At 53.8% G+C, this 13,507-nt stretch overlaps 1 long non-coding RNA gene across 1 annotated transcript in view; it reads left to right on the top strand.

The window, feature by feature from the left end:
• Positions 1–546: 546 nt before the first annotated feature.
• LOC141245625 (uncharacterized) overlaps positions 547–13,507 on the top strand; it is a 56,361-nt gene continuing 43,400 nt past the window's right edge. The window contains exon 1 of the long non-coding RNA XR_012309424.1: positions 547–727. This is a non-coding gene — a long non-coding RNA (uncharacterized lncRNA). The remainder of the gene's footprint in view (positions 728–13,507) is intronic.

Below are 13,507 nucleotides of genomic sequence, written 5' to 3'. Positions count from 1 at the left end.
AACAAAGTTATGTAAACATAACCCCCCCATGTGCATCTCTCACCCCCCCATGTGCAGCTCACCCCCGTGCATCTCTCATCCCCCTCCGTGCATCTCTCATCCCCCTCCGTGCATCTCTCATCCCCCTCCGTGCATCTCTCATCCACCCCCCGTGCATCTCTCATCCCCTCCGTGCATCTCTCATCCCCTCCGTGCATCTCTCATCCCCCTTCGTTGCTCGGCTTGTTGAGACGTCTCATCACGTCTAATTATTTTCAGAGCTCGGGCTTTATTAGAGCTTTGGGAAATGTTAGACTTACGCTTTCGCGGCATTTTTATAAGTGCTAATTACAAAATAGATACTTAGTAAAGTTCAAACAAAATACTAAAACAATCTAATTAGTTATATTACGATCGCTGTACAGGCGATATCAGTTGTATATGACTGGTCTATGAGGAGCAGCTGTGGCGCGGTTACCCATAGCAACCATTCCCAGTGCTCTGTGGGAGCTGAGAGCAGCCTGCTGGTGCTGTGGGTGACATGCTGCGCTGCACACACACAGGGCTGTGCTGCACACAGGAGGGGAGGACGCCATTTGTGTAGCGCTGCTGCCGGTGCTGTCAGGCTGCAGTGTGTGCATCCTCCATGGAGCCGCGCTCAGGTTACTGCCCCTCCCCGTGTGTGAGTCACTTCCCCTCCGCCCAGGTGAGGCGCTCGGAACTTTCCCGGCTGCAGCAGCTGGCGCAGGTGAGCGCATGTTTTATTATACGGTGTTATGTGGAGGGACAATGGCGGCGGGGACCCCCTGTGTGAGGACAATGACGGCCCGGTGCCCCCGGGCAACCTGCAGGAGGAAGCCTCACACTCCCCCCGGGTTGTGGGCGCGGGCAGGCCGTGCTGGGACGTGTAGCTCCCTAGTAACCTGTTCCTGACATATGGGCTGTTTTCTGGGCTATTTTTTTTTTTTTTTAAGTCTGAGAAAATGTCATAAATTATCCTTCTCCCTTCAGCTGTTTCCAGAGTGTAATGTATCAGGGTGAGCTCATGACTGACAGCTGCCAAAGTTTCTAGGAAATGTCAGTCCCTGGGGGTCGTGTATGAACCCCCTGTGCCACACTTGTACCTGGCCACGGTATATGATCACCCCTGTATTCTGACTGTGCACAGGCGGCAACTGTGACCTCACTATACAATGATCCACTATGGGCAAATTATTGTATTATCAATCTCTTCTGACTGCTGTAAATCAGCCATTTAAATATCACCTGTGTATGTGTGTATATAAGAGTTTGATAAATATACTAAAAAGTTTGATAAATATACTAAAATGTGCATTGTAAAATAGTATCTAATTTAATTAAATTTATGGTTCACAATTTTGGTCATAGTGGCTTCCACATAAAAGGTAGATATATGCTGTCGCGGACTTTTATTTAGAACTATTCAAGACAAACAATTCTACGGTACATCATCTTTGTGTAACTCCAACGGTTTAGGCAGCGTACGCCAAGATAACTCTCAGAGGCCAGATTTTTTTCCGACTTAATTGACATGTATCGTTATATTACGACCAAAATTACATAAAATCATTACAAATTGTAGCCTATATGTTATTCCGATGTATAATCTATATTACTGTAAAGTTTCATGCAAATCCGTCCAGTAGTTTTTTCGTGAAAGAGTAACAAACATACATACTCACAAACTTTCGCATTTATAATATTAGTAGGATGTTAAAGTTTGTGACGCCACCTGTGGAATGCGGCTAAAGGGAGCGGCCGCTGTGGAGCCGTCCTCTGAAGCTGATGTTACTGCAGCAGGGATGGTGTGGCTCTCCACAGGAAGAGCTAGCTCCAGGGCAGTGTAGATGTTGTTGTAGGTTGCGCTGGGCATTGTAGTGCAGGGAGTGATGGCGCTGCCAGAAACACAGACAAGGTGGTGCAGTCCTCTGGATCTTTACTCACGGTTATTGCAGTCCAAGTTACAGACGTCAAGGTAACTTCCCGTGCCGTGCAGCATTTACTCAGTGAGGGGTTCAGTCCACCCCCAGGTAACTCCGGAGTACATAGCAGGACCCCCTTCTGTGTCCTCTCTCTGGCTGTCTCCCTGAACCTCATACCAAGTGTCCCAGTCCAGTACCTGCGGGCCTTGGCGGGCGACGTCTGTTCCGTCCCCTGGGTCCTATATAGCTACCTTCCTGGTGAGACTGATTTGGAATGTTGGCTACTGGACATGAAATACTGCAGCCTCCGGTTTCTAGTTAAGACGTGCAATCTTCTACTAGTTGAGGGACCAGTTCCCTGTATGCAGCCTGACCCCTCCACCATATTTGGGCGTACGGGTGGCCTCTCGCACTGCCTGTACCCCTGGGATCCTTTCTTCTGGTTCCTGGAGCCTTCCTGCTCCCTCTCCTCTCCTTCTCTTCTTCCTCTCAGCCTTGGGCCTCACTGGCTAGGCCCGCCTCTGGAAAAGAGCTCCTACAGAGCCTCTGCTCCTGGCACTTTCCTCCTCAGACTAATCTGTCTTTCTAAGATGGTTTCTCTTTTTATATCTTCCTTCTATGTGCTCCTCTTAACTACGTCCTCCACCCACACCCCTTTACTAGGTTCCCCCCACCCCAGCCTTGGACCAGGGACTGTGCTCTCCCGTAGGAGCAATCTCGCCCCGCCCTCTGAAGTGTGGTGTAATGAATGCAGGTGTTAGGGTCCTGAGCTGTACTCCTTCCTTACCTGAGAGTGAGATACCACAGCTCTGGGTGAGATGCAGTACCTCTGTGGCGACCGAACCCTCAGGGGCGCCACATATATATGTGTGTGTGTATATAATATGTGTGTATGTATGTAATGTGTGTGTGTATATATCTATATATATCTATATATACACAGCTCATTTTCATTTTCTCTGATTTTTCTCTTTATAGGTCTATTTTTGAGTAAAATGTACATTGTTGTTTTATTCTATAAGCTACTGACAACTTGTCTCTAAAAATCAAAGCTAAAAACTTTGTATTTATTTGCAGCAAATGAGAAATCGTCAAAATAATAAAAAAGAACCAGAGAACCAGTGCTGTCAGACCTCAAATACTGCAAAGAAAACAAGCTCTTATTCATTTAGAAACAACAATACTCATGTTTTAACTCAGGAAGAGTTCAGAAATCAATATTTGGTGGAATAACCATGATTTTTAATCCCAGCTTTCATGCGTCTTGGCTGCTTTCTACCAGTCTTTCACGCTGCTTTTGGGTGACCTTACGCCACTCCTGGCACAAAAATGTAAGCAGTTCATCTTTGTTTGATGGCTTGTGACTATCCATCTACCTCTTGATTACATTCCAGAGGTTTTCAATAGGGTTCAGGTCTGGAGATTGGGCTGGCCATGACAGGGTCTTGATGTGGAGCTCCTTCATCCACACATTGATTGACCTAGCTGTGTGGCATGGGGCATTGTCCTGCTGGAAAAACCAGTCCTCAGAGTTGGGGAACATTGCCTGAGCAGAAGGAAGCAAGTGTTTTTTCAAGGATAACCTTGTATGCGGCTTGATTCATACGTCCTTCGCAAAGATTAACCTGCCCAATTCCAGCCTTGCTGAAGCATCCCCAGATCATCACCGATCCTCCACCAAATTTCACAGTGGGTGCAAGACACTGTGACTTGTATGCCTCTCCAGGTCTCCGTCTAACCATTAGATGACCAGGTGTTGGGCAAAGCTGAAAATTAGACTCATCAGAGAAGATTACCTTACTCCAGTCCTCTATGGTCCAATCCTTATGGTCTTTGGCAAACTTCAGGCTGGCTCTCCTTTGCTTCTCATTGATGAAAGGCTTTTTTCTAGCTTTACATGACTTGAGGTCTCTAGGAGCCCGTTATGAACTGTTCTTGCCGTGCACTTCACCTCAGCTGCCATTTGCCATTCCTTCTGTAGGTCACTTGATGTCATCCTGCGGTTGCTGAGTGACATTAGAATAAGATGACGGTCATCCCGGTCAGTGGAGAGTCGCTTTCGCCCTCTGCCGGTCTGTAGCTTTGTTGTCCCCAATGTCTGCTGCTTGACCTTGTTGTAATGGACTGCCGTCTTTGAAATTTTATGGATGGAGGCAACATGACGCTCACTGTATCCCTCTGCTAGAGAAGCCAGAATTGAGCCCTTCTTTTCCTCACTCAAGACTTCTTTTCAACTCCTTTGGCATGGTTAAAAGTTAGTTTTTCATTCATATTACTTTTGTGCTATTCCTAGCACTTGTTTTGCCATCCAGCTTGCCCTATTGCAAGAGGACTGTGAAGCCCACAGCAGTGTTTTTTATCCTTTCCCTCGTTACATAAGATTTGGTTCAGGTGATCACCTAATCAGAAGCACATTAAGTAAAATGAGGTGGACTGTGGTTGGAATTCAGCTGACGCTGGAATGGAATGGCTGTCAGACATGTAGAGATGGGGATTTTTTCCATTGATTTGAACAAAGGCAAACCGAGCCTAAAGTATGAATCTTTAGGCTCCATTTGCTCTGCTTTCAGATGTCTCATTTCAGACAGCACAATCCTGAATTTCAGGGATTCAGTTGTAAGCCTTGTGTAAAGACCTGAATGCAGCGCTGAATGTAGTGTGAATAGGTCCTTACATCCTACACCACCTCAGGGGATTGTTGTTATGGAGTATTGCCCCTGGGTGGCCGCAGTTATGACATCCACCAGGGCTCGCGGTCATCCACCCTAGCTTTGGTATTCTGGGGAGCTGGTATAATGAATATCTGAGAAGAGCCCTAGAGAAGCAAGAACATTGGACAACCAAGAGGTGGTGGCCTCAAGTCAGGTGTAGTGTTCAACAGGGCAAGACTTTCTACCTTGTATCTATTGTGTATGGGTATGGTGGTTGTGGGGGACTTCATGTGTCCAGTAACCATAGTGGATGCCCATTCCTAAACTAATCAAGGATTCCTGTGGACCTATTGAGCTAATAGAACCAGCAGTCAAATTAATGTCCCAAATGATCCCCACAAATGAATAACTAATAGGGAATTAGGTAATGCACACGGAGCATGATGCTTCGCACTTGTCTTTGGTTTGCTGCTGATTGCAGGAGGTTTATGGACTAGTTGATGTGCGGCCCCACAACTTGTCTATAGTAGATACCAGCCCCATCATCTTTTTTTTTCAACCTTTGTATATGAGGACCCTGCACACGACTGGTCCCATTTCCATACTTTTTCCATTAATAGCCGGTCATATTAGAGTAAACCAGAGATGTGGGTCATCCATTTCAGGTGTTGTAGGGGTTCTCAGTCTTCTGAAATCCCTTTAAAGAGAACCTGTCACTTTCCATAACGATGTAATTTTTTACCTGGTGTAAATGCCCCTGTTCTGAATACGGCGTTGCTTTTCTTGTGTTCCTGCCCCTCTGTCCCTCTTCCCTGGATGTAAATCATCTTTTTAGCCAAGTGGACTAAGAGTGGGATATATCAACCAATTCATCTCCACCCACCTGTCAGGCAGATCTGTGTACATCTCCTCAGATGGATGCCAGCTCTGCAGGGAATTATTTGACATAAAGAGGTTGTCCGGCACCACTCACATCTGCATTGGTGGTGAGCGACACTGATGACATTGCTCTGGGAGATACAAAACAGGACATGTACTTTATTAAAGGGAATCTGTCAGCAGATTTTTGCTACTTAATCTGAGAGCAGCATGATGTAGAGCAAGATATCCTGATTCCAGGGATGTGTCACTTATTAGGCTGTGTGTTGTAGTTTCAATACAATCCATGTTTTATCAACAGGAGATGATCACTGCCTGACTAGGTCTCAGGTACAGGCCAGTCAGGCTCATCTGTGTAACCCCGCCCTCACCACTGATTTGCAGTTTGTACACAGGAATCTGCCAGCGTGGGCGGGGTTACACAGGGCTTAACATTCTGAGCACTGCTTCATTTACAACAGAGAAAGCAGGGATTCTATCAAAACTGCACCAAGCAGTCTAGTAAGTGATGCATCGCTGGAATCAGGCTCTCTGCCCCTACATCATGCTGATCTCGGATTACGTAGCAAAACCTTCTGACAGATTCCCTTTAACTGGAATTGTGTATCTGTCCTATCCTATTGCAATAACTATAGATGCAAGTCGGAAACGCATTTGCGGTTAAACATTATTCTGGTTAGGATCGCGACCTATGGTGATGTTTTTATATATTTTTTACTACAAATAAACTCACAAGATTTTTAACCCTATCCTGACCCTGTAACACTATTTTCTTCGTTCTAATAAATAGGTGGAAAATTTGGCACAAATCCCTCCAAGTATCTGCTTTACTACCTATAGCCAGCCTTGGTAAATGGGCTATTGTGTTCATTTCTGAGTGAGGCCCTAGTTTTGTCTTGGGGCCCATGGCTACTTATTGCACCCTGTGACACCTATTTAGCCATTTTCCTGGGTTTCCTGCATTCTGCTTTGCTGTGATCTGGTCATCAGTCTTTCAGGTAGTGTGTTTTATAGGATCAATACAATATAAGTGCCCCCATCACAGAGACCGACCCCCAAAACACTGGTGATGTAACTTGGGCTGGAGTTATATGTGACCTGCTCTATGTACAGGTGCATCTCACAGAACTAGAATATCATCAAAAAGTTACTTTATTTCAGTTCTTCAATACAAAAAGTGAAACTCCTATATTATATACAGTCATTACACACAGAGGGATCTATTTCACGTGTTTATTTCTGTTAATGTTGATGATTATGGCTTACAGCCAATGGAAACACAACAGTCATTATCTCAGTAAATTAGAATACTTTATAACAGCTTGAAAAATTATTTTAAAATCCGAAATATTGGCCTATTGAAATGTATATTCAGTAAATGCCCTCAATACTTGGTCGGGGCTCCTTTTGCATCAATTACTGCATCAATGCGGCAATGTGGCATGGAGGCGATCAGCCTGTGGCCCTGCTGAGGGGTTATGGAAGCCCAGGTGGCTTTGATAGCAGCCTTCAGCTCGTCTGCATTGTTGTGTCTGGGGTCTCTCATCTTCCTCTTGACAATACCCCATAGATTCTCTATAATAGATTCTCTATGGCAGTGGTCCCCAACCTTTTTTGCACCAGGGACCGGCTTGAAGCAAGATCATTTTTCCATGGCCCAGCAAGGAGGGGGTGGGGTGGGCGGGGCTTTGGTCATATGGGGGCGGGGTAATGGAGGGATTTGGAGTTTAGTGCATACTTATCATATAGTGTAGACCAGGTCCCCGCCAAGAGCTATGCCAGGAGCCCCACATAATGTGCTGTGCCAGGAGCCGCATCACTGAGGCCCCATCACGCCCTGCAGCAGGACAGGGCAGCTGTCCTGACAGCTGCTGTTCAGCTGCATTTACTTTATCCCAGGGGCGGACACAGACTGTAGTGGGCCCCTGTGCAAGAAATTTTTGGGGGCCCCCCCCGTCCTTCATAAGGCAACAAAGTTATGTAAACATAACCCCCCCATGTGCATCTCTCACCCCCCCATGTGCAGCTCACCCCCGTGCATCTCTCATCCCCCTCCGTGCATCTCTCATCCACCCCCCGTGCATCTCTCATCCCCTCCGTGCATCTCTCATCCCCCCCGTGCATCTCTCATCCCCCCCGTGCATCTCTCATCCACCCCCCGTGCATCTCTCATCCACCCCCCGTGCATCTCTCATCCACCCCCCGTGCATCTCTCATCCACCCCCCGTGCATCTCTCATCCACCCCCCGTGCATCTCTCATCCACCCCCCGTGCATCTCTCATCCCCCCCGTGCATCTCTCATCCCCCCCGTGCATCTCTCATCCCCCTGTGCATCTCTCATCCCCCTGTGCATCTCTCACCCCCCCGTGCATCTCTCATCTCTCCCCTCCCTCCCATGTGCATCTCTCATCTCTCCCCTCCCCCCATGTGCATCTCTCATCTCTCCCCTCCCCCCCATGTGCATCTCTCATCTCTCCCCTCCCCCCCATGTGCATCTCTCATCTCTCCCCTCCCCCCCATGTGCATCTCTCATCTCTCCCCTCCCCCATGTGCATCTCTCATCTCTCCCCTCCCCCCCATGTGGATCTCTTATCTCTCCCCTCCCTCCCATGTGCATCTCTCATCTCTCCCCTCCCCCCATGTGCATCTCTCATCTCTCCCCTCCCCCCATGTGCATCTCTCATCTCTCCCCTCCCCCCCATGTGCATCTCTCATCTCTCCCCTCCCTCCCATGTGCATCTCTAATCTCTCCCCTCCCCCCCATGTGGATCTCTCATCTCTCCCCTCCCCCATGTGCATCTCTCATCTCTCCCCTCCCCCCCATGTGGATCTCTCATCTCTCCCCTCCCCCATGTGCATCTCTCATCTCTCCCCTCCCCCCCCATGTGCATCTCTCATCTCTCCCCTCCCCCATGTGCATCTCTCATCTCTCCCCTCCCCCCATGTGCATCTCCCATTCCCCCCACTCCTAGTTAATTGTATTTAAAAAAAAATAAAACTTGTTATACTTACCCCCATGCGACCCCTGCAGAATCCTGGCGCTCGTCCAAATCGCTGACACCAGGTTCTCCTGACTTCCGGCCATGTGACGGCGCCGTCACATGACCGGAAGTCAGGGGAATCATGAAGGTGCTGCCGCAGCAGCGCAGCGCTAAGATGTCCCGGACCCGGCGCTTAGCATGCGGCCGGGGGCCCCATGAGGAGAGAGACGCACAAGAGGGGGGCTCCGAGGGGGCTCCTACCGGCCGGGCCCCATACTGGAGTCAGGGCAGTCATGCCCTGATGGCGGCCCTGCTGGAGGCTGGAGGGGCCCCCTCTCCCCGCGGACCGGCTGAAAAACCCCAACGGCCCGGTCCTGGTCCGCGGACCGGCGGTTGGGGACCTCTGCTCTATGGGGTTAAGGTCAGGCGAGTTTGCTGCCAATCAAGCACAGTGATACTGTTGTGTGTAAACCAGGTATTGGTACTTTTGGCCGTGTGGACAGGGGCCAAGTCCTGCTGGAGAATGAAATTTCCATCTCCAAAAGTTTGTCTGCAGAGGGAAGCATGAAGTGCTCTAAAATATCCTGGTAGGCGGCTGCGCTGAGTTTGGTCTTGATAAAACACAGTGGACCTACACCAGAAGATGACATGGCTCCCCAAACCATCACTGATGGTGGAAACTTCACACTAGACCTCCAGCAGCTAAACAAATGAAATGAAACAAATTAAAATTGGAACTCTGGGACCTTGTGGAGTGTGTCAATGACTGCCTTCTGGACATCTGTCAAGTCAACAGTCTTCCCCATGATTGCGGAGCCTACTGAAACAGACTAAGGGACTTTTTAAATGCTTAGGAAGCCTTTGCAGGTGTTTTTTGTTAATTATTTAAGTTTACTGAGATAATGACTGTTGTGTTTTCATTGGCTGTAAGCCATAACCATCAACATTAACAGAAATAAACACTTGAAATAGATCACTCTGTTTGTAATGACTCTATATAATATATGACTTTGACATTTTATATTGAAGAACTGAAATTAACTTTTTGATGATATTCTAATTTTGTGAGATGCTCCTGTATGTAGCACCCTCTATACTCCCTGGTCCTGCAGCAGCTGCCATCATGTATACAGCAGATGAGACAGACACTTTATTATATGCCGGATCAGCCAAGTCTGGTTCTAGTTCTGGAATATTGAGCGTCAGCGTTCACTCTCATCATTGTTTCTGTAGGGTGAAGTCCACACAAATAAAACACACAACACAATATATTATTATTAATTTTTTTATTGGAATAGCAATAAGCCACATTGTAATAAAAATATTACTGGCCCTTTAATAAATTAAAGTTCACAATGACTCTCAGGTCAGGCCCGATAGAGACTACAGAACTTGCTGCGGATAGTGCAGACCTGATGAGAGCCACTGGAACCAAAGATCCAGAGGAAGGCGAAGAAAACCCCCTAGGGGGGAAAAAAATTCCTTCCTGACCCCAGTTCTGGCGATCGGATATCTCCCTGGATCTTGTCTCTCCTGCTGCATATTGCTGTATATCTGTACGTCAGGGGCAGACACAGCCAGAAGAGGGCCCCTCTATCAGAACAGTATATCTAGCCCCGTGTCTGAACTGTTGGGCGGGCCGCCTCGGGCATGGCCCCGTGTCTGGACTGTTGGGCCGCACACCTCGGGCCTGGCTTCGTGTCTGGACTGTGGGACTTCCCGCCTTGAGTCTGGACTGTTGGACCTCCCACTTCGGGTCTGGACAATTGGGCCGCCCGCCTCGGGTCTGGACAGTTCCCCTCTATCAGTATATTGGCATCGCTCATCATAATGCACAATTCACCTGATTAGGAGGTGATGGTGGCCCCTTTACATCTTGGGTCCCTGTGGAACTGCACATGTTGCACCAATTGGCCACCCTCCTCGGGTCTGGCCCCATGTCTGGACTGTTGGGCCGCCCGACTCGGGTCTGGACTGTTGGGCCGCCCGACTCAGATCTGGACTGTTGGGCCGCCCACCTTGGTTCTGGACTGGTGGGCCGCTCGCCTCGGGTCTGGACTGTTGGGCCGCCCGCCTCGGGTCTGGACTGTTGGGCCGCCCACCTCGGTTCTGGACTGGTGGGCCGCTCGCCTCGGGTCTGGACTGTTGGGCCGCCCGCCTCGGGTCTGGACTGTTGGGCCCGTCCGCCCTGGGTCTGGACTGTTGGGCCCGTCCGCCCTGGGTCTGGACTGTGGGGTCCGTCCGCCCTGTGTCTGGACTGTGGGGCCCGTCCGCCCTGTGTCTGGACTGTGGGGCCCGTCCGCCCTGTGTCTGGACTGTGGGGCCCGTCCGCCCTGTGTCTGGACTGTGGGGCCCGTCCGCCCTGTGTCTGGACTGTGGGGCCCATCCGCCCTGTGTCTGGACTGTGGGGCCCGTCCGCCCTGTGTCTGGACTGTGGGGCCCGTCCGCCCTGTGTCTGGACTGTGGGGCCCGTCCGCCCTGTGTCTGGACTGTGGGGCCGCCTGCCCTGGGTCTAACCCCAGGTCTGGACTGTGGGGCCGCCTGCCCCGGGACTATCCCCCGTGTCTGGACTGTGGGGCCCGTCCGCCCCGAGCCTGGACTGTGGGGCCCGTCCGCCCCGAGCCTGGACTGTGGGGCCCGTCCGCCCCGAGCCTGGACTGTGGGGCCCGTCCGCCCCGAGCCTGGACTGTGGGGCCCGTCCGCCCCGAGCCTGGACTGTGGGGCCCGTCCGCCCCGAGCCTGGACTGTGGGGCCCGTCCGCCCCGAGCCTGGACTGTGGGGCCCGTCCGCCCCGAGCCTGGACTGTGGGGCCCGTCCGCCCCGAGCCTGGACTGTGGGGCCCGGATGGGCCCCACAGTCTGGACTCGGGGCGGGCGAGCCCTACAGTCAGGACACGTGGCGGGCGGGCCCCACAGGCCGGACACGGGGCTAATCCCGGGACAGGCGGCTTCACAGTCCAGACCTGGGGCTAGACCCGGGGCAGGCGGCCCACAGTCCGGACAAGGGGTGGACGGGCCCCACAGTCCGTATACGGGGCGGGCATGCCCACAGTCCAGACCTAGGTCTAGACCCGCAGCAGGCGGCCCACAGTCCGGACACGGGGCGGACGAGCCCTACAGTCCGGACACGGGGCGGCCACAGTCCGGACATAGGGTGGGCCGCACATTCCAGGTTCGGGGCAAGACCCGGGGCAACCGGCCCCACAGTCCTGACATGGGGCGGACATGCCCCACAGTTCGGACACGGGGTGGACGAGCCCTACAGTCCGGACACGGGGCGGCCACAGTCCGGACATAGGGTGGGCGGGCCGCACATTCCAGGTTCGGGGCTAGACCCGGGGCAACCGCCCCACAGTCCGGACACGGGGCGGCCGCAGTCCGGATATAGGGCGGGCCCCACAGTCCAGGCTCGGGGCTAGACCCGAGACAGGCGGGCCCCACAATCCAGGCTCGGAGCGGACGGGCCCCGCAGTCTAGGCTCGGAGCGGACGGGCACCACAGTCCAGGCTCGGAGCGGACGGGCCCCACAGTCCGGACACGGGGCTAGTACCAGGGCTGGCGGCCCCACAGTCCAGACCTGAGGCTAGACCATGGGCAGGTGGCCCCACAGTCCAGACACGGGGAGGATGGGACCCACAGTCCTGACACGGGCTTGACATGCCCCACAGTCCAGACCTGGAGCTAGACCCGGGGCAGGGAGTCCCCAAAGTCCGGACGCGGGGTGGATGAGCCCCACAGTACGGACACGGGGCGGCCACAGTCCGGACATAGGGTGGGCCCCAAAGTCCAGGCTCGGGGCTAGACCCGGGGCAGCCGGCCCCACAGTTCAGGCTCGGGGCGGACGGGCCCCACAGTCCAGGCTCGGGGCGGACGGGCCCCACAGTCCAGGCTCGGGGCGGACGGGCCCCACAGTCCAGGCTCGGGGCGGACGGGCCCCCCTTTCCCGCTCGGGGCGGGCGTGCCACACAGTCCAGGCTCGGGGCGTGCGGTGCCCACAGTCAGGACACGGGACGGGCGGGCTCCACAGTCAGGACACGGGGCGGGCGGGGCGGGTGGGCCCCACAGTCAGGACACGGGGCGGGCGGGCCCCACAGTCCGGACACGGAGCTAATCCCGGGGCAGGCGGCCTCACAGTCTAGACCTGGGGCTAGACCCGGGGCAGGCGGCCCACAGTCCGGGCAGGCGGCCCACTGTCCGGACACGGGGTGGACGGGCCCCACAGTCCGGACACGGGGCGGGCATGCCCCACAGTCCAGACCTGGGGCTAGACCCGGAGCAGGCGGCCCACAGTCCGGACACGGGGTGGACAGTCCCACAGTCCGGACACGGGGGGGACCACAGTCCGGACATAAGGCGGGCAGGCCCCACAGTCCAGGCTCGGGGCTAGACCCGGGGCAGTCGGCCCCACAGTGTCGGGCCCACAGTCAGGACACGGGGTGGGCATGCCCCACAGTCCAGAGTTGGGGCTAGACCTGGGGCAGGCAGCCCCACAGTCCGGACACGGGGTGGAGGGGCCCCACAGTTAGGACACGGTGCTAGTCCTGGGGCAGGCGGCCCAACAGTCCAGACCTGCGGCTAGACCCGGGGCTGGTGGCCGCAAAGTCCGGACACGGGTCGGACGGGCCCCACAGTCCTGACACGGGGCGGGCATGCCCCACAGTCCAGAGTTGGGGCTAGACCCGGGGCAGGCAGCCCCACAGTCCGGACACGGGGTGGAGGGGCCCCACAGTACGGACACGAGGCGGCCACAGTCCGGACATAGGGCGGGCGGTCCCCACAGTCCAGGCTCGGGGCTAGACCCGGGGGCAACCGGCCCCACAGTCCAGGCTCGGGGCGGACGGGCCCCACAGTCAGGACACAGTGTGGGCGGGCCCATAGTTAGGACACGGGGCGGGACCCACAGTCCGGGGACAGGGCTTGTCCCGGGGCAGGCGGCCCCACAGTCCGGACACGGGGCGGACGGGCCCCACAGTCCTGACACGGGGTGGGCATGCCCCACAGTCCAGACCTGGGGCTAGACCCGGGGCAGGCAGCCCCACAGTCCAGACACGGGGCGGCCACAGTACGGACATAG

This window comes from Phyllobates terribilis, unplaced genomic scaffold (genome assembly GCF_046119375.1).
Source record: "Phyllobates terribilis strain yellow unplaced genomic scaffold, ASM4611937v1 Scaffold_1952__1_contigs__length_186348, whole genome shotgun sequence".
Classification (NCBI taxonomy): domain Eukaryota; kingdom Metazoa; phylum Chordata; class Amphibia; order Anura; family Dendrobatidae; genus Phyllobates; species Phyllobates terribilis.
This window is presented reverse-complemented; position numbering and strand designations above follow the sequence as displayed.